Source organism: Suricata suricatta, chromosome 2, assembly GCF_006229205.1.
Source record: "Suricata suricatta isolate VVHF042 chromosome 2, meerkat_22Aug2017_6uvM2_HiC, whole genome shotgun sequence".
In the NCBI taxonomy this organism is placed as follows: Eukaryota; Metazoa; Chordata; class Mammalia; order Carnivora; family Herpestidae; genus Suricata; species Suricata suricatta.
Genome location: NC_043701.1, coordinates 181,012,035 through 181,030,922, shown reverse-complemented (window position 1 = coordinate 181,030,922; position 18,888 = coordinate 181,012,035). Strand labels below are relative to the sequence as shown.

At 44.9% G+C, this 18,888-nt stretch overlaps 1 protein-coding gene across 1 annotated transcript in view; it reads left to right on the top strand.

Moving 5' to 3' along the window:
• The first annotated feature begins 213 nt into the window (after positions 1-213).
• ADAM12 (ADAM metallopeptidase domain 12) overlaps positions 214-18,888 on the top strand; it is a 340,207-nt gene continuing 321,532 nt past the window's right edge. The window contains exon 1 of the mRNA XM_029932773.1: positions 214-231. The gene's annotated coding sequence lies outside the window, so the exon portion shown is untranslated. The remainder of the gene's footprint in view (positions 232-18,888) is intronic.

Here is an 18,888-nt window from a genome sequence, read left to right as displayed (position 1 = left end):
CCTCGGGGTCTCTCCCCGCTCCCCTCCCTCCCCTTTCGGGTGTCATTTGCCAAGGTGTGTGTGTCTTGACAGTTACACGTGTCGCTGGGATGGGGTGCATCGGGTCCCCTTACTGACCCGCTCCCTGAGCGAATCCGCTCCCCACCGCCCAGGTTCTGGGGCAGCCCTCCGCGAAGTTTCCTTTCCAGCCCTGCCGTCCCTAAACTTGGGGGAGGCGCAGTGACCACACAGGTGAGCCATGCCCTCCTCCGCAGGTGTGCCTGCTGCGGTCCACAGCGGGCTCCTGTTTATTTTAAGTGGACTCTTCACCTACTTCTGTAGTTTTCTTTCCTTCTTGTTTTTGATCAGGATCGCTCCCTGGTTGTCGGTGGCGGCCAAACTTTAGCAGACTTTTTCCGCCTCCCGCCACTTTGTGACTTTCTGGGCTATCAATAATCCTTAAATGAACCTGTGTAAAGTGATAACTCATTTCGAAGTTAAAACTGCAGCGTAGGCATTCTAGCTGTTGCATAGATCCGGGTGTCCTCGAGTCGCATCCCCTTAAAACCGGGCACCTGTGGAGCCTTTGTTTCTGCGTAATGAGGATTCACCCAGCAGGTGCCTTTTTAAAAATACAGAAGCTTCCCCTGGACGCCGCCACCGCGGTCTTCTGCCGCTAGAGGCGCTGTCGGCCTACCAATGAATGATGTGCCTTGGCCTCCAACTCTGAATTTCTATGGTTCTCTGAAACAGGCATTTATTTTTCAACAACTGGCCTCAATCATGAGCCGTTACCACTTTATGGTACGTTTTATGTTGCAGTTGCCACTGCTACCTTCCACCCCCACCACGTCTACTGTAATGTGGCTAAAACCCAGGTCTCGTTAAAATCCTCACAGAAATGACCAATTTGGGACTTAATGATTAAATAAAAGGATTGCACAGAGCTATGTGGAAGCCAAGGAAGAGGACGGCTGACTGTTTAAAGAACTCTATGACCTGCAAATGAAAATAATGGTCGTAAAAAGTGTTTTGAAAGACTTTTGTACAAATTGGTCCTTTTGAATGTTTATTGGGAAAGAACTGTTTAAAACTCTTACAGAGACTCTCAAAGTGTGCCCGAGCTGCTCTTTAACTTGGCATATGCTCTGCACACACAGACACAAATCCACTGAGCGGGGGTAATATTAATTTCTTTAGAAGACAGAGTTTACTAATTCAAATAATAATGGAAAATTACTTCACGAAACGGGGGACTTTTATTATTTTATGACTGCAACCCTGTTAGAGAGAGATATGGGATTTTCCTTGGGATCGATATGACTCAAATAGAAAACCGGTTAGGCCTCAACATTTTGAAGGGGTTCTGTGATGTGATATCCCAGAGTTCACTGCTTGTTTCTCTTTGGCGTCTCAGGATCAACTGTTAAATCAATCAGTGCCCCAGATCGTAGCACTGAGGTTACTTAAAAGTCCAAGCATATAAGAAAACATTCCTTTGTGCCGGCAAGAGAACGGGAGGAATGACTACTTGTTGAAGGCAGAGTGTATCCTGGGGGCTGTCTCCCTGTGGGTTGCCCCGTGCCCCCGAACACTTGCCTACTTGGCACTCTTTAGTGGCATCTTAGCCCTAGCATGTCTGAAACAGGACCCTAGACCCCAAAACTTAGACCCCGGCTCTGGACACGTTCCTCCGCCCGTCTTCCCAGCTCTGTGATGACACCTTCTGCCTTTTCCCGATGGCTCACGCTAACACACAGAAAGTCATCCCTTTCTCCCTAAAATCCACCAACCGCCAGCATGCATTTCCATCTCCCCTGCCGCCTCCTTTTCTAAGTGTGCTTCCCCAGCCCAGCCCTCCTCCTCCTTTCTTCTGCAGGAGCCTCTTCTCCCTGCTAGAGTCGCCTCCTAACTGGTCCGCCAGCTCTCCTTCCTGCCCCCGCACACCGTATTCTTCCCAACGCGACAGCCAAAGTCATCATTTTCAATCATGACTTGGATCCTGCTGGTTTCCTGTTTAAAACTCTCTAGTGGCTTTCTTCAGCGCTTAGGAAAGAAAATTCAAACCTCTGGATAACCTAATCCCTGCTTTCCTCTGTGATATCCTTTCTTACCGTACCTCCACTCCTCGCCCCCCTCCCCCGACTCATTCTACTCCAGCCACACTGACATCCCTTCTTTCCAACTTTTCAGTATGGTGTTGCCATAACTTTTAAAAAACAAAATTTAGTGTTTTCACTATGAAGACTTTACAAGTATTGTTCACAATTGAGCCACGCCGTGTCCTATGACTGCATTACATGCCTCTTGCAACTTTTTGTTTTTCCTAGAGTTAATAATTGCTTTAAAAAAAAAAAACCCTACCTTTTTTTTTTTTGCTTTATTTCTGGTGCACCAATCTCTACCTCCCAAACGTTCTGGGAGAACTATTAAATTCCTTGCAACATGATCGAACACATCAGGTCGTCTGTCCATTATTTATTTTTATCTGATGTTCTCTCTCCTGGAGACCTTTATTCTTTTGTTCTAATGGGAACTGTTGCTTTTAGGCGCAGAGGACAGCTGTGGCCTCGGGACCGCCCATTTACTTACCATTTACTGAGACACTTGCATTTCCTCCCGCGTCCCTTCTCTGGTGGATCACCTGTTGTCTGAGCACCATAGCTTTTTCTTTCTCAGCTTTTCCCTTATTTTTGTGGAGCACAACTTCTAGTAGCTTTCCGAGGAAGGGTATGTGGGAGGCAAAACCATTTGATCACTTGTTAGGAATATTTTCAGCAAATAACAGAAAAACTGACGACAGAATTTTTTTGTTTTCTTTCTTTCTGTGACACACACTTTTTAAAAAATTTTAAATGTTTATTTTTGAGAGAGAGAGACAGACTGCGTGTGAGGGAGGGAGGGAGAACAGAGAGAGAGGGGGGGGGAAGGGAGACACAGAATCCGAAGCAGGCTCCAGGTTCTGTGCGGTCCGCACAGAGCCCTATGCGGGGCTCGAACCCACAAACTGTGAGATCATGACCTCAGCCGAAGTTGGACGCTTAGCCGACGGAGCCCCCCAGGCGCCCCGACACACACTTTTGACGTCAACAGTGTGGTCGCTGGTACAGTGGGTCTGTGAGACCACCAGTGACCCAGGCTTTTACTCTTGTTTGTAACCAGCATCCTTACATGTTGATTTTTGTCTTCCTGCTTCATGGTCTCATGATAGCCGGTCTACCTCTTAGCATTATATCTGAGTTCTAGGCAGTAAGAGGGCAGAAGAGGCAAAAAGCCGAGGCAGCCAAATCTCTTTTATCAGGAAAATAGGATACTTTGAGAAACCTTTGTCGCAGATTTTCTCTTTGTCAGTTTTTTGACACAGGGCCGTGGCTAACTGCATGAGAAAATAGATGAGTACATATTTTTAGCTGTACACATTGGTATTTCAAACAAAGAGTTCCATGAATAAGAAAGAAGGTTGAAACGTGTGCCTGCCATATCTTGCATAAAAATATGTTATGTATATTCCACCCTTGACTGCTAGTTGGTTTAGGTATAAAATTCCAAGATGGAAGTCCTGTTTCCTCAGTGTTTTATAAGACATCTTACTTGTCTGTATGCCCATTGCTGCTTGAGAACCTGATGGTACTCTGTCGATCCTTTTAAATGTAGACTGTTTTCCCCACTGGAAACATCGTTTTTATCCCTAGTATTATTATGTTTCATGATGACTTACGGTAACTAAGTTCTTACTAGTAATTATGCTGGGAACTTTCTGGACCCTTTCAGTTTGAAAATTCAAGCGATAAAATTCTAGTCTACTTTCTGTATTCTTCAATTATTTTCTTCCTCACTGGTTTTTGTCATGCTTTTTGTGAAACTGCTATTAGCTCCCTGTCTCAACCTGAAAACATTCTGTAATTTTATTATTTATTTTTCATCTCTGCATTTTCTACTTTCCGGGAGAGTTTCTTTACCTTGCTAGTACAGTTATTTAGTGTTCTGGCCCTTTTTATTTTGTAAAATATGTAAGATTTTGGTGAACTCTTGGAGTGTGTTAATTTTTAGTTTTTGAGCATTCTTTACCTCACTTCATTCTCCTCATTAGTGCTGAGCTTCTTCCCACCCCGTTTGTTATAGTCTCTGAATTTCTCCCAGTGTCTGATGTTTGGGTGTTTATATTTAATAATGAGACACTAAGAGGCTGATTGAAAGTTCTGGATGCTTCCCGAGCACAACTTGGTTGCAGGGCCCTTCATACATCGCTATGTCTTCTTTCTTAGGTGGTCCGTTTCTCTGAAGGAGAACCAAGCACCCTCCTGTTGAGGAGATTGAAGCCTGATTGGATGGTCTGGGAACTGAGCAGGGGCAATAGGGTTAAAGTGTTTAAGTGTGATTTGCTCTTTTCTTTCTTTTGTTTTCAGTTTGACGCCTTGCTTCCTCGCCCTCTCTCAGCTATGCCTGGGAGCCCTGAGCACAGGGATGCTTCACTGTCTCCAGAAAACACATCTCCTGATCTGTCAGAGAGGAAGGGACCATCCCTTTCCTGTGGTGGCTTCTCAAGGGATCTTGGGGTCTTTCCTTGGACAATATTTCAGCCCGGCCTTTATTGGCTGTCAGAGGTGCCCATGACGCCTGTTCCCAAGCACTTCCAGGTTTTTCTCGTCCATCTCATCTTCTCAATGGCTTCCCTCCTCTCTCAGCAACAGGGTTCCTGCCCTCTCTTCTCTCCAAGAAGGGCAGATAAACCCCTGTGGGCCTGCCACATACATTCAGAAGTCTGTCCATGGCTCCTGTTACCGCACCATATAGACATGCTTTCTTTCTCTTAATTGTCATTTGGCTCTTTCTGTTCCTTCCTTGTGGAAACAAAAATTACATCCATTTTTAAATGTTTTAAAGCTTCCTTTTTAAAATCTGTAAATGCTCAACATCAGTATATACCTAATTAGGTAGATGTTACAGCTGTGGAAAGTGAAGATTTTTTTTTTCAAGCAATGCAACTATATCATGTGAAGATGCTAAATGTATTTCTTCCCTGGTGTAGATGATGATGTAATGAACTCATTACAATTGCAAAACAAAAAATTTGCTTTGCATTCCAGAAGGCTTTCATAGGCTGAACTGTTCCTGCGGTGTCTGTGATTTATAAAGACAGGTATGAGAAATATTTTCAGATGTCTCTTCTATACCAAATGGCTAGCCCTGTAGCCCTTTGAGCCGTGTCCCCACTGGGAGCTGCATTAAACAACTCCGTAGTGTGTACAATTCTTTAATTATCAGCTCCCTGGGATTGGGAAAGTGAAGTTGATATAATCTGGACAGAATGTTTCAAGAAATCGTGCCTGTGCATTTTTAGTAGCTATTTCTTTCTGTGTCTGTTTAGTATTTTATTAAACCCAACGTTTTTGTACCAGCACATAGTTACCTAAAAAGGCCTTGAGTGCTTCGGTGCCAGGAGCGCCTCTAAGATCTGTGCATGGACCATCTCGTGCCATCCTCTTGGGAGAATCTTGCAGTCGGTCCGCTGTTCCCCTCACTCTGCAGAGGAGGAGACCGTGGCTCTGGTGGGTGGGTGTCCGCTAAGTGGCAGGTGCAGGGGGCCGTCTCTAGGCTGTCTCGTGTCGGAGACTAGGTCGCCCCCTGGTGGACGTTTTGTAATGTGTTCTGTCTTTGGAAGAAGAATAGCGTCTAGAGCGATGAGATTGTAATTTAGCGTAGTTTTCAGCAGAATGGTAATGCAGTTCAAGTAAACTTTGTTCCAGCTTTATTTGAACTTTATTGGATGTCATGCTCTCCAACGGGCCGCCGTCTGCATCTTCAAACTTCCTCCAGCTCATCGTTCATTCCGCCTCCTTGTGCTTTATTTAACGCCCGGTATACCTTGCCTCCAACTGATAGATGAGGGATGGAGAACCTGAATAAGTCAGCATCATATTAATATTTTTTTTAATCTTTTAAGCGTTTATATCCCCCCAAGAGCTCGGGTTCTAGACACCTACTTAAAAACCTGGGCAGTCTCATTGGACTAACTCTGACCCTGCCATCCTTTCACTTGCTCCTGGAAGCTTCCGTCTCCCCATCCGTTTGAAGGACCCGTTCTTAGAACCGCTGATGTCTTCAGCAGGGCGTGGGGAACCTGGCTTGTGCTTTGACCAACAGATTCCTTAACGTTTTGCTCTATTTGTAATTAAAGCCAGAATAGGATTTAAGCAATTCTCATGAGCTCTGTGTCCACATGAATCAGAATAGTCTCCGAGAACCTGGTTCTGCTTTTTTGCTTTTGATTTTAAATCCTGGTGTTTTTTTTTTTTTTTTTGGTAGTGTGCGTGGGAGCCTCGCCTGCGTTAGGATTTGGAGTCTGTGTTCTATCTCAGGGCAGCTGTATTCGGGGTTATGGGATAGATGCTTCCAGAAGTGTGGCCTACTAAGTAAAATCTCTAAACTAAAATCATTTTTTCAGCCAGTTTTAGTATAAGTTGCAATCATGAAAGAGAGGATTGAAAAAAGGCTTTTGGTCCCCCTCATCCATTTGCCTATAAAATGTAAAATATTTCAAAGTTGAAAAAAGGATCCCAATATATTGATAACTTGATATTCTTATCAACCAGATTTTACTATATGTGCTTCAGAATTTTAAAAATTTAAAGACATAAAATGTTAAATATATATATATATATATATATATATATATAAACCTACTTATATCAACCCCCTGTTCTCCCTACCCAGCCACTCTGTAGAAGCAATACTACTCTGAAGTTGGTGGTGGTGGTGGTGTGTGTGTGGGGGGGGGGTGTCCCTAATCAGTATTCGACATTTTTTTAAATATTTAAACATTGTTTGAACAGTACCCAACTGCATACAGTGGGTCTCTGCAGCTGACTTTTTCAAATCAATATCTTAAAGATTTATTCATGTTGATACGTATGCTGACTTCATTCCTTTTAATTGAACGAACCATAAACTGTGCATTCCTGTTGATAAATATGTGTTTTTCCCGCTTCATATTGCAATGCTGCAAAGGTATCTGTGCCCCTCTCTCATCCAACAGGTGTGAGCTCTAGGGAATCTATTACAAATTAATTGAGTAGTAACACACGCCCATTTTCCACTTTCATACGTTTTGCTCTATCACTTTCTAAACTGGTTGTACCATTTTACATGCTTACTTGTTAGGACGTTCAGGTTAGGGGCACCTGGGTGGCTCAGTCAGTTAAGCATCTGACTTCAGCTCAGGTCATGATTTCACGGTTTGTGAGTTCGAGCCCCATGTCGGGCTCTGTGCTGACAGCTCAGAGCCTGGAGCCTGCTTCGGATTCTGTGTCTCCCTCTCTCTCTCTGACCCTCCCCTGATCGCGCTGTCTCTGTCTCTGTCTCTCACTCGCTTGCTCTCCAAAACAAATAAAAACATTATTGAAAAAGCTTGGGTTACCTGTGTTTTTGCAAATCCTTGACATCTTCAGACTTTTAAATGTTGCACACTGGAGATGAAATATCTCATTATTTTAATTGTCAATACTAGAGGCTCTGAGAGTCTTTTTATATGTCTATATTGTTTTCTGTGTTTCTTCTTTGAGCTGTTTATTATTATTTGCCCATTTTTCTAGATTAAATAAATCTTTTTCTCTTTACTAGGCTCCAATAAAGATCTAAAAAATAATTTCTTCTAAATTTTAACTTTTGCTGTTCACTTTTAGTAGAAGTAGACTTTATTATTTATTTTTATTATATTTTATTATTTATTTTTATTGCATGAAGTCAGCATCTATTTTTCTCCCATCTAGACAAACTGGCTATCCTGGTTAACATTTATCGAATCCTTTGTCCCTTTTGATAAGTACTAGGTATAGACAGTTATGCTTCCAGGTTCCTTGTTCTGTTGCACATTTATTTGCTCTATTTCCAGCATCCTCCTGGGTTCTATTTTCTATACTTTGTAATCAGTCCTAAGTGCTTAGGTTGGTTGGCATATAGTGATACAGACATTGAGGTCAGCTCTGCCACTGAGGTGCTGACCCGGGACCTTAGGAAGATGCTTAGTATCCTGTGTTGCTGGAACTTTCCCAGCCCTCGCACCGAGAATCCCGTATTGCAGGAAACCCTTAGTGCTGGGCAAACCATGAAGAACGGTCACCCTAAACCTCACACAAGTTGTGCACTTTCCCACCCCCCTCAGTTTCTCCCTCTGTGAAATGGTGATGATAATAGCATGTGCCCCCAGAGGGGTGTGGAGAAGAGTAAATGAGATAATACATGGAAAGTGCTTTGGACGGCCCTTGCTAAGTACTCAAAGAACATTAATTTCCCCTCCGCCTCTCCCTACTCTTCTTTAAAATTATCTTGACTATTCTTGAATGTTAATATTTCAGAGGCACCTGGGTGACTCAGTGGGTTAGGCATCTGACTTCAGCTCAGGTCATGATCTCATGGTTGGTGGGTTCGAGCCCTGCATCGGGCTCTGTGCTGACAGCTAGCTCAGAACCTGGAGGCTGCTTTGGATTCTGTGTCTCCCTCTCTCTCTGACCCTCCCCTGCTCACGCTGTCTCTCTCTCTCAAAAATAAATAAAACATTAAAAAAAGGGAAATATTTCATATGAACTTTCAAATCTTCTTGATAAGTTCTGCAGAATACCCTTTGGGGACTTAGAGGTTAACTTGAGGGAGAATTGACTACCTCATGGTATCAAGGCTTCGCTTCATGAATGTGGTCATTTCTTTAGTCGTGTGTTGTTAATGTTAGTAAGTTTTACATAATTTTCCCTTTAAAATTCTTGCACATCTTTGTGAGATATATTTTATGAGATTTGGTATTCTGAATGGTATCACTATTTTTATTTTTAGGTTTTAGCTTTTTAATATGAAAAATTTTAAACACAAAAGTAGACAGACTGGTTTATAATGAACACATATATGTCTATTACTTCACTTCTACAAATACCAGTTTGTGGCTATTCTTGTTTTATTTGTGGAATTACTTCTTTTTAAAAGGTTCACAGGGTGCCTCTGTGGCTCAGTCGGTTGATCGTCTGACTCTGGATTTTGGCTCAGGTCATGAGCTCAGGGTGGTGAAATCAAGCCCCACATCTCTCCTCCCACGATTGTTGTTACCTGGCATTTTGTTCCACCATATTGAAACACATTATCAAAAAATGTCATAGGGTGGTGGTCGGCTTTCTGTTTGTTTTTTAATAGTCCTGGCTTATTTTAATTAGTCCAGTTCCTCTCTTCCGTCATGGCTGCCTACAAACCAATTCTGCCTCCGGGATTTAGTTTGCTTCTTATGAAAGTGGTGTTCTACTGAAGATCTATGAGTAGCAAATTCTCTGTATTTGCCTGAAAAACATTTTTTTTCCTATTTTTCCTGAACATTAGCCATATATAGAATTCTAGGTAATGGTTTTGTCCTTTAGCAGATATTACCTACTATATCCTGGTCTCTACTATTACTGTTGAGAAGTCTTTAATGGGTGCTTTCTTTTGCACTAAGGTTTTCTTTGATTGCTCTTAAGATTATTGTTCGGTTTGTTTGTTTGTCTGTTTTATAGTTCTGTAGTTTTCATAATCATGACTTTTGATATGGTTTTATTTTTAATTTGTGTATATCTACCCTTGATGTGTGTCTTGAATCCAAACAATTATTAAAAATTCTTCACCCATTAAAAAATTTTTTTTAAAAAGGGGGCACCTGGGTGGCTCAGTTGGTTAGGCCTCCAACTTCGGCTCAGGTCATGATCTCACGTTCATGGGTTCGAGCCCCGCATTGGGCTCTGTGCTGATAAGCTTGGAGCCTGGAGCCTGCTTCTGATTCTGTGTCTCCCACTCTCTCTGCCCCTCCCTCTCTCCTGCTCAGTTCTCTCTGTATCAAAATAAATAAAAAACATTAAAAATTTTTTTTAAATAAAAAAATAAAAAATAAAAATTCTTCACCATTGCTTCAATTACTGTCTTGTCTTTATTTTCTCCATTACCTTCTTTGGGTTTCTCCTACGTGTAATGGGACCTTATTATTCAGCCATACTGCTTTAGATTTCTCTGTGTTTCTATCACTCTGCTTAACACGCTGAGTGATGATGATTCCAGGCCTAAAGTTCATTTCCCAGTTCTCTTTCAAACAATGCCTATATTGCTGTTTAAACTGTCTATGGATTGACTCTCATTTTCCAATGCCTTTACCTTTTTGTCTATAGAAGATTTATTTTTTTTTAAACTGCCAGATAATTTATAAATAATGTCCTTTCATTATCCCTATTATGGTTTCTGTGTATTCTATGTCTTTAAAAGTTTTGGGGAGGTGGAGATTGTGTGTTTATAAAATATATACATTTATTTTTCCATCTTCCCTTTTAGATTATTTTATTATCTCTATTTCTTAGGGTGCTGAATCTGTATCGGCATGAGTTATCTCTTACAGTGCCTTGAAGTTTTACATTTTGAGCTCATTTGCAGTCTTTCCCATCCACTAATACTACTTCCATGAGAGTCCTGTGCACCTGGAATCATGAAGGGTCTCGTGGACTAGCTTATTTACTTGTGATGGATATTTCAAGATTTCACGGCTTGAGCTCGGGTTTTGTGTTGATTTCTCATTTTGGGCTTTGTGTCCCGTATGATTATTGTCCTTTTGGTTTTACACTCATGTGGTGAAGGCTTGAGCTTTTGACTTCTCTTGGGAGACCCCGAGCCTTCCTGAGCTCTCTGGGTAGACCTGCCACTTCGCAGTTTCCCTCGGGTATTTGGGAGAGTTCTTCTAGCCCCTTGAACTTGGGCAGGGTAGTCCTGTAGGATCCTGGCTTTGCATGGGGGCCCCAGCTCTGGTTCCCCATCTCCTGTGTTCGCAGTCATACTGCCTGTCACTAAACTGACAGTTCCGAGACTGAAGACCCATATCCGCTGTGTCTCCCTGGCATTGATGGCACTGGCAGTATTTGAACGTGCTGGGTATTAATTCTTTTTTTTTTTTTAATCTTTTTAAAATTTATGGATCCTGGTACCTTCCTTTCCTTTCATTCTAGTTTAGTTGTGTCTACACTACAAACCTGCCACATTTTATTTCACATTTTTGTGTTTGGAGTGAGAAACTTTTCTCTCAGGATTTGCACAGTCCACCATGCTTTCAGAACTGGGAATCTCCAACATAGAGTTTTTGGTTTTCTTAGTCCACACATTTATTTGTCCGAGGACACGGGGCTGTGATGGTGAGAAAAACAGGCACAGCTGCTCACCTCCTGGCCTGTAGAGTGAGCGGATCCTACAGATGCACAGAAAGTGAGTCGGACCCACCTGGCACCCTGGTTCTCAGCTTCCAAGACTCCAAAGCTTGGTCAGAAAAGCGAGTCAGCTGCTTTCCAGCTGGCATGCTAGTCTTTGCGTTGGCAGCTGCAGGGGTGAGATGTGCTAGTGACGGGGCCAAACTGAGCTTTGGGGGTGAGGCTGTCAGCTGCTCCCGTCTCCCTCCAGCTGGGGCAGGATGCGAACAGCTGGGAAGCCAGGCTGGATATACCCTTAGACGCCGCCCCCCTGCCAGAAGAGGCGTCAGCAGAATTCCGCTCACGTGAGCCATCCAGGAGCGTGCACTGAATCCGCTCCATGCTTTCAAGTTCTTGTAAAGACAGCGGGTCGTATCACGGGGGAGGCTGGTGATGGAAACGTTCATCTGCGTTATCTGTGTAACTCTTGGAATGAATAACATGATCCTGTACAGAATGACTGCTCTCCTGACTTAGCTCGAGACATCGGATGCCTGATTGGTCACTGGAATTTGGATTCAGTGTACTCAATTCACGAAGTTATACTTCCGATTTCTTCATGGGGAGAGTCTGTTCCTTCGGGCGTAGTTTACTTAACTGTAGTAGACGTCCTGCTGAGGCTTCCTGTCACACTGACGTGTGGTTTGGTGTCTCTCTTTCTTCTTAGCTCTGTTCACCCTGAAAAAGTGCTCTTCAGCCTTCTTTCTTAGCACAGCGGAGGACCACAGCGTTGGTAACAGGTGCAATAGGAGAGTGAGTTCAAAGGAGTGGCAGGAGGGACTAGACAGGACAGAGTTTGAAAGGCCATGTCAAGGGCCTCCTGGGTGACTCAGTCGGTTAAGTGTCCGACTTCAGTTCAGGTCATGATCTCACAGTTTGTGGGTTTGAGCCCCACACCGGGCTCTGTGCTGACAGCTCAGAACCTGGAGCCTGCTTCGAATTCTCTGTCTTCCTCTCTCTCTGCTCCTCCCCCACTCGCCTCTCTGCTCTGTCTCTCAAAATAAAATAAAGACATTTAAAAAACATAAAAAAAAAAGGCCACATCAAGACAACTGTCTGCCACATGGCAGAGTCCCTAACAGAGGCTTCCGCTCCTCCTACGGCATAAACGCCATCGGGTAAGGAGAGTTCTCCACCGTCCTCCCCTGATGTCACTTCCCTGTGGGTGTGTCTCACTCTGCAGTGGTGGCATTGACAGGTATCAGGGGTCAGGCCAGAACTGGACTTGGACTGCGCAGGGCTGGCTTGGCCTCTTGACAGCTCTGTGGCCTGGGGAAACGACTGAATCTTTCTGGACCTCAGTTTCCTGGCTTGTCCAAGAGGACTAAGGATGCAGCCTACCTTGCCAGGCTGTTGTGAGCGTTGAATTACAGGCAGGCCGGGCAGAGCGTTCTGTGATCGGAGTTCTCGTTCAGCCTGGGGACGCAGGGTGCCACCGTCGGTTCCGTGACGGAGGTTTGGGTTCGCGCCTTGGGGGGCACAGAGTGCTCAGCTTCCGTGAGCTGCCCTCGCGCCTTCTGTTGGAAGATGGGTGGGCAGGTGAATCCCAGAGGTCAACACGGGGGCAGCAGAGATGTGGGAGCGCAGGGGCTTCTGTTTCTTTCCCTCCAGTCTTAAACTCTCATGGTTCAGTCTTTTTGTTGTTGTGGTAAAGTTTATTTATTTATTTATTTATTTGTATTATTTTTTGAGAGAGACAGAGACAGAGCATGAGTAGGGGAGAGGCTGAGAGGGAGGGACACACAGAATCCAAAGCGGGCTCCAGGCTCTGAGCTGTCGGCACAGAGCCTGACGCGGGCCTGGAACTCATGAATGCAAGATCATGACCTGAGTGGAAGTCAGACCCAGGTGCCCCTATTTTATTTATCTTGAGAGAGAGCGAGAGAGCGAGCATCAGTCGGGGAGGGGCAGAGATAGAAGGAGACAGACTCCCAAGCAGGCTCTGCACTGTCAACACAGAGTCCCACGTGGGGCTCAAACTCACCAGCACAAGATCATGACCTGAACGGAAGTCAAGTCAGACGCTTAACGGCCCTAGCTACCCAGGCACACCAGTTCAGTCTTGGGCGGGGGCGTCTCTTTGCTAGCCAGGACCGTCGGCGAGTGTCCTAATACTGTCAGGTATCATTTGGTTATAGCAAACCAAACGATCACCAGTTTGCGTCTTCTCCACCGCACGGGGTGTGCTCTGGGCTCAGCTTAGAGCTGGAGGCAGCGCGGTGATGTCCTGGCCCCGGGCCAGGGGCGTGATGTCCCCAGCCCTCGCCCTCCACTGGCTTGTTGCTGAGGCGATTTGGGAGAAGGGCTGAGAGCAGAATTACAAGGAAAATAAATGCAAAATGCAAAATGCTTATCTAGGTGCTGGGTAGGTGCTTGTAGGGTTTCTGTAGAAATAGGGATCTTTCACATTTTATGGGTTAGGCACACATATCAGCTCTTAACTTTTGTGCTAATTACCAGTTGGAGTATGTGACTGCAGTGGTACGGCCAGGCGGAGGCCCTGCGTCCTTGTGTTTCTAGTCACTAAAACTTGGAATATTCCAGACTCTGGCACAAACATTCCACGCTAAGGCTGAATGTGGCTGTTATTTTCCCAATTTGTAGGGAAAATAATTAGTAAAGACATTGTTTCCCTCACTGCCAAGAGTGTTTATCTCCTGAATCTTAAACTCTTGGTTCTGGCTACCTTTTCTGTTGAGTTGCCAAGAAGCAAATGAATTTTCCAAAAAAAAAAAAAAAAAAAGTCCATTCAGTTTCTGTTCAACCCATTATGAGACCACTTTTACCTGCATACTTGGACAGCAGTCCTGTTTCCAGAGGGTCCTTGCTCTACCTTCGAGGACAGAATTAAGGACTTTCTTAGTTCCCTGTGCCTACACTGAGCCAAGAGCTCATGTGCATCTTCTGTGCATCACCGCGGGTCTGGGCTGGAGATGCTCTGACCAGTGTCTTTTCCTGATAGGAAAGCCAAGGTTAGGAAGTTCAAGTTGTACAAGGTCACACGGCTAGCAGGTGGCACAGCAAGATTATGCACAGGAAATACTGTCCAAACAGGCGGTAAAGAAATCGACACACTCATACCAGTCCTTGGGATACCCTGGCACGGAGCCGGCCATTCAGCACACGCAGGGCTAAGTCCTTCATGTGAATTCTCTCTTTAAAATCTCACAACAGTCCTGGGAAGGGAATGCTCTGATTATTTCCAGTTTACAGAGGAAGGGGCTGGAGCACAGAGCACTAGCCACTTGCCTCTCAGACCTGTCTCCTGGAGGCTGGGCCACAACCATGGTTGATTTCAGAGCCCGCGGCGGTTTGCCATGTGGCTACCTCCGGAGGAGCTGTGACTCCCAAGGTAGCCCTCCCAGATTTGGAACCCTTCGCGATCCTCATCTCGTGTTGCCTTTGGGGCATCAGGGTTTGAGGAGACAGCAGCTCATCTTTCCAGAAAGACGCTGGGTAGAATAACACTTGAGGCGGTCGCTGTGTAGATCATGGGGACGTTTCCTGGGGTGGGTCCTGACGCTCAGGGACTGACAGGAAAATAGGGCTACGGACCCATTATCAGGGTCCAACATTTTTCATGCTTTGTTTCTGCATTGAAAAGCCATGTGTGGACTTAGCTAAAATATGTTTTCTCTGCCACGGAAGCTTACTGTTTAATAATTATCTGTCCTTGGGGACCTGGATGGCTCAGTCGGTTAGGCATCCAACTCTTGGTTTTGGCTCAGGTCATGAGCTCATGGTTTGTGAGTTCGAGTCCCATGGCGGTGCCGGCACTGACCACGCAGAGCCTGCTTGGTTTTCTCTCTCTCTGCCCCTCTCCTGCTCGTGCTTTCTCTCAAAATACATAAACTTAAAAACAATTTATCTGTTCTCTGTTCTCTCTCACACATAAGATATAGGACTCACCCCAATCACTTTTGTCCACGGTGGCGCTAAAAAAAAATATCTAAATTCTAAGTGCAAGTGTAGCATGACCACGGCTCCGCGGTTTAAAGCAGCACACGCTTCTGCCCTCCCAGCTTCTGTGGGTCGGGAATGTGGGCACAGCTTGGTCCTCGGCTTCCACTTCTGTCACAGGCTGTACTCAAGGGCCGGGCGCCCATCTGAAGGTCGCCTGGGGAAAGGGTCACCTTCCAAGCTCACATGGTTACAGGGAGACTTCAGTTCCCTGCGAGCTGTTGGACAGAGGGTTTCGGTTCCTCACTCGCCCTTGGCAGGAGGCCCCCCTCCCTTCCCGTCCAGCACGGCAGCTGGCATCACCCAAGCGAGCAGGCTCAGAAGTCAAGAGAGACGGAGAGAGCGTGCTAGACAGAAGCCACAAGGTGCACACCCCAGTCATGGAAGTATTGCCGTGTTCTGTGGGTTAGAAGCAAGTGGGCCAGGTCAGCATCCTCTCCCGGGGAGGGGTCGCACACGGGTCCCTGGGAGCCGTGGTAACCTTCTGTCTACCGCGATGCGTTCATTAGATAATGAGCACCGGGCGGCTCTGACAGCTGGCACTGCTTGCGGAGGGCCCGGCGTCAGACTCGGTAGCAGCGTGTTATCAGGGAAGTCATTCCCTACCCGCCCACACCCTTTTCACCGCGGAGCCGTCTGCCTCTGCCGGTCAGCCCTTCGTGCACGTGGCTCCAGCCTTAACGTCACTTCTCAGGGTACCCGGATCTCAGTCCCTACCAGCCGCCTGCGGTCAGGGCGAGGCCCCTGCTCAGTGTCACAGTGTCCCTTCTTCCGAAGGCTCATCACGTTGCCTCACCTGTTTGTCTTCCTGGTCAGTGTTTAAGCTCCAGGGTGACGTCCTGTCCATCTTACTCGCCACTGTCCCCTGTACCGAGCGTGTCACCACCGCTGGGTAAATAATGACACAGGGACCAGCTGTCCCACCTCACGTGCTGCTTTTCCTTTTAAACAAATGTGGTTCCTACAGCTCTACCCTCCACTTACACTTTTTGTCTGTGCACAACTCTGCATGTAAATGCATCCGCAGATTTGGAAAATCTTTTTTTTTTTTAAAAAAAGTATGTGTCCTGGGGCGCCTGGGTGGCTCCATCAGCTGAGCGTCCAGCTTCAGATCAGGTCACGATCTCACGGTGTGTGGGTTCGAGCCCTGCGTCGGGCTCTGTGCTGACCGCTTAGAGCCTGGAGCCTGCTTCGGATCCTGTGTCTCCCTCTCCCTCTGCCCCTTCCCTGCTGACGCTCTGTCTCTTACAAAATAGACCACGTGTCCTAAGAGTTGGTGCAAAAGAAACATCTCTGGAGAATATATGCACTTCTACTTGGAATGTTATTTTTCTATTGGATAGAAGACGAAGATGTGAGCGGATCACATAATAAAACTCGGAAGAGGTCTCTACCAGCTTTAGCCTGTTCCTGGGGGTACGAACACCTGTGTGCTGCTTCGGACTCGGGGTTCTCCAGCTAGCGCCTAGTGACCGGCTGGTGAAGATAATCCCAGCTGCACATTCGCATTTCACTTTTCGTTCTCTCCTCCCTTTTAAACCTTTGAAGTGAAAATTCAATTGGAGGATAAAATGACTGAAACAGAGAGTAACCACAGCAACTATAAAAGCAGAAACAAAAAACATAAAGCCTCACATCAGGCTAATTTGCTGATTCTACTTTGTTTCATATTGTCTCCTTACGTTGACCTTAGGGATCTCTTTTATTTATGTCCACACTGGATGACTTCAGGGGTTTGGGTCAAAACATCTTTATAATACAACTATTTGAGAACATCAAAGTTCATTGTTGATAAACTCACAGTAATTTCAAAAGTACATTTCTTAAGGTTGTGCCCTATTCATTTTTGTCATATATGTTTCTCTTGGTGGTTGCCCACCAGTCCTTTGTAGAAATAACTTAAGAACTAAGCCCGCGAAATACTGAAGTAGGTTATCAAAGGAATAGTGAAATCCATGTGGCTGAAGAGTTTTAAATAAATAAAAACAGGGTGGCCTAATTAGGTATAGTCCTGGGAATATGGACAATTTAGATCCACAAACGAGCTGCCCACTCTTTTCCTGTGTGTGTGTGTAAATGTGTATAAAGAGAAAGTACTGGGTTTGATTTCCCAATATTAAGGATTTTAAGTCTATGTTCAAGAGATATTGGTTTATAATATTTTTCTCATTATATTTGTGTCTGCTTTTGGTGTAAGGGTTATGTTGGCCTTATACTAAGGGTTAGGGAGGTTTTCCTCGATTGTTATTATTTCTCTTTTCACTGCCCGGTCGCATCCAGCAGCGTGGTCATCTGGGCCTGGAGGGTTGGGTGTGTGGGCATGCTGGGAGGAGGACATCATGGTGAGTCCTATTTGTGTAACAAACACAGGACCAGGCAGATCCTGTTACTCTGTGTCCGGTGGATCATTTGTGTCTTTCAAAGAACTGCCCGTGTCATCCGAGTTCATTTATCAGTGTGCAGTTTTTTCACCGTATTTTCTTACTGTAATATGCTTATTCTCTATAATAACACGACCCTCTTTCATTCCTGAAATTGGTTAAGTTGTGCTTTCTTTCGCTTTTTCCTTGGCTTCGCGAAGGGTTTAACAGTTTTATCTGTTGCAAGCAACTTTGGTTTCAAGGATCTTTGGTCTTCCGTGTCCGCCTTCCACCCTTTTATGTTTCTACTTGGTCTTTGATTCACTGTTCTGTTAGCTTCTCAGGGTGGGTCCTTGGGTTACTGACACAAAACCTTTCTTCACTTCCCCCAGAGCCATCTAGAAAATATAAATATTCCCAGAAGCACGTCTTTAGCTGCACATTACAAATTTTTAAGGGCTGTGTTTCTATTGTCACTTAGCTAAAAATATTTTTCATTTCCCCCTGTAATTTAATTCTTGGACCCATGGCTTATGCAGAAACATGTTGCTTAATTCCTACCTATTTGAGAACTGAAGAAAATGTTTTTAGTGTCTAATTTGATTTTGTGATCAGATAATGTAGCATTTACGGGTTTGATCTTTACATTAGTCGAGACGACTGTAGCCCAGCGCTGTGTTGGTGAGTGCCCCACGGGCCGTGGGGAGGAAGGCACTTGCTGCAGCCGTTGGATGGGCCAGTATTCTGACACGTGGTGGCGATGGCGGACAGTGTGACGGAATCTTCTAGAAGCGTACCGGCTCATTGTTCACCATTTCTATCGGTTGCTGCAAGAGTAGTATGACCTTAGCTAGTGTCGTCAGTTTGTCCGTCTCTCCCTTCCCTTCTATCTGGGTTTTCCTTTTTTATTTTTTTCGTGTATTTTGAAACTCTCAGTAGGTTTTCCATCGTGTTATGTCTGCTTAAGTCCTTTTATGATTACAAAATCTCCTCTGTTTCCTGTGCAGTAATTCTTTTAGGTCCACTTTGATAGCTATCCAGCCTTCTGAGCTTTCGTAGGCTCAATGATACATATGTATGCATGGACTGTCTTTTTCCATTACTATTACTGTTACTGTTATTTTTACTTTCAACCTATCTATGGTATTTATATTTAAAGGGCATTTCTCGTAAACAGTAACTAGTTGGCCTTGCACTTTAATCCGTTCAGAGTAAGGTCTCTTCCTTTCAAATGGAGCACTTAATCTAATTACACTTAATCTAATTATTCACGTGGGAGTTAAATTCATTATCCCTTTACTCTTTTATACATGCCCAACATATACACACTTTTCCTGTTTTCTTTTGGACGGGGTGGT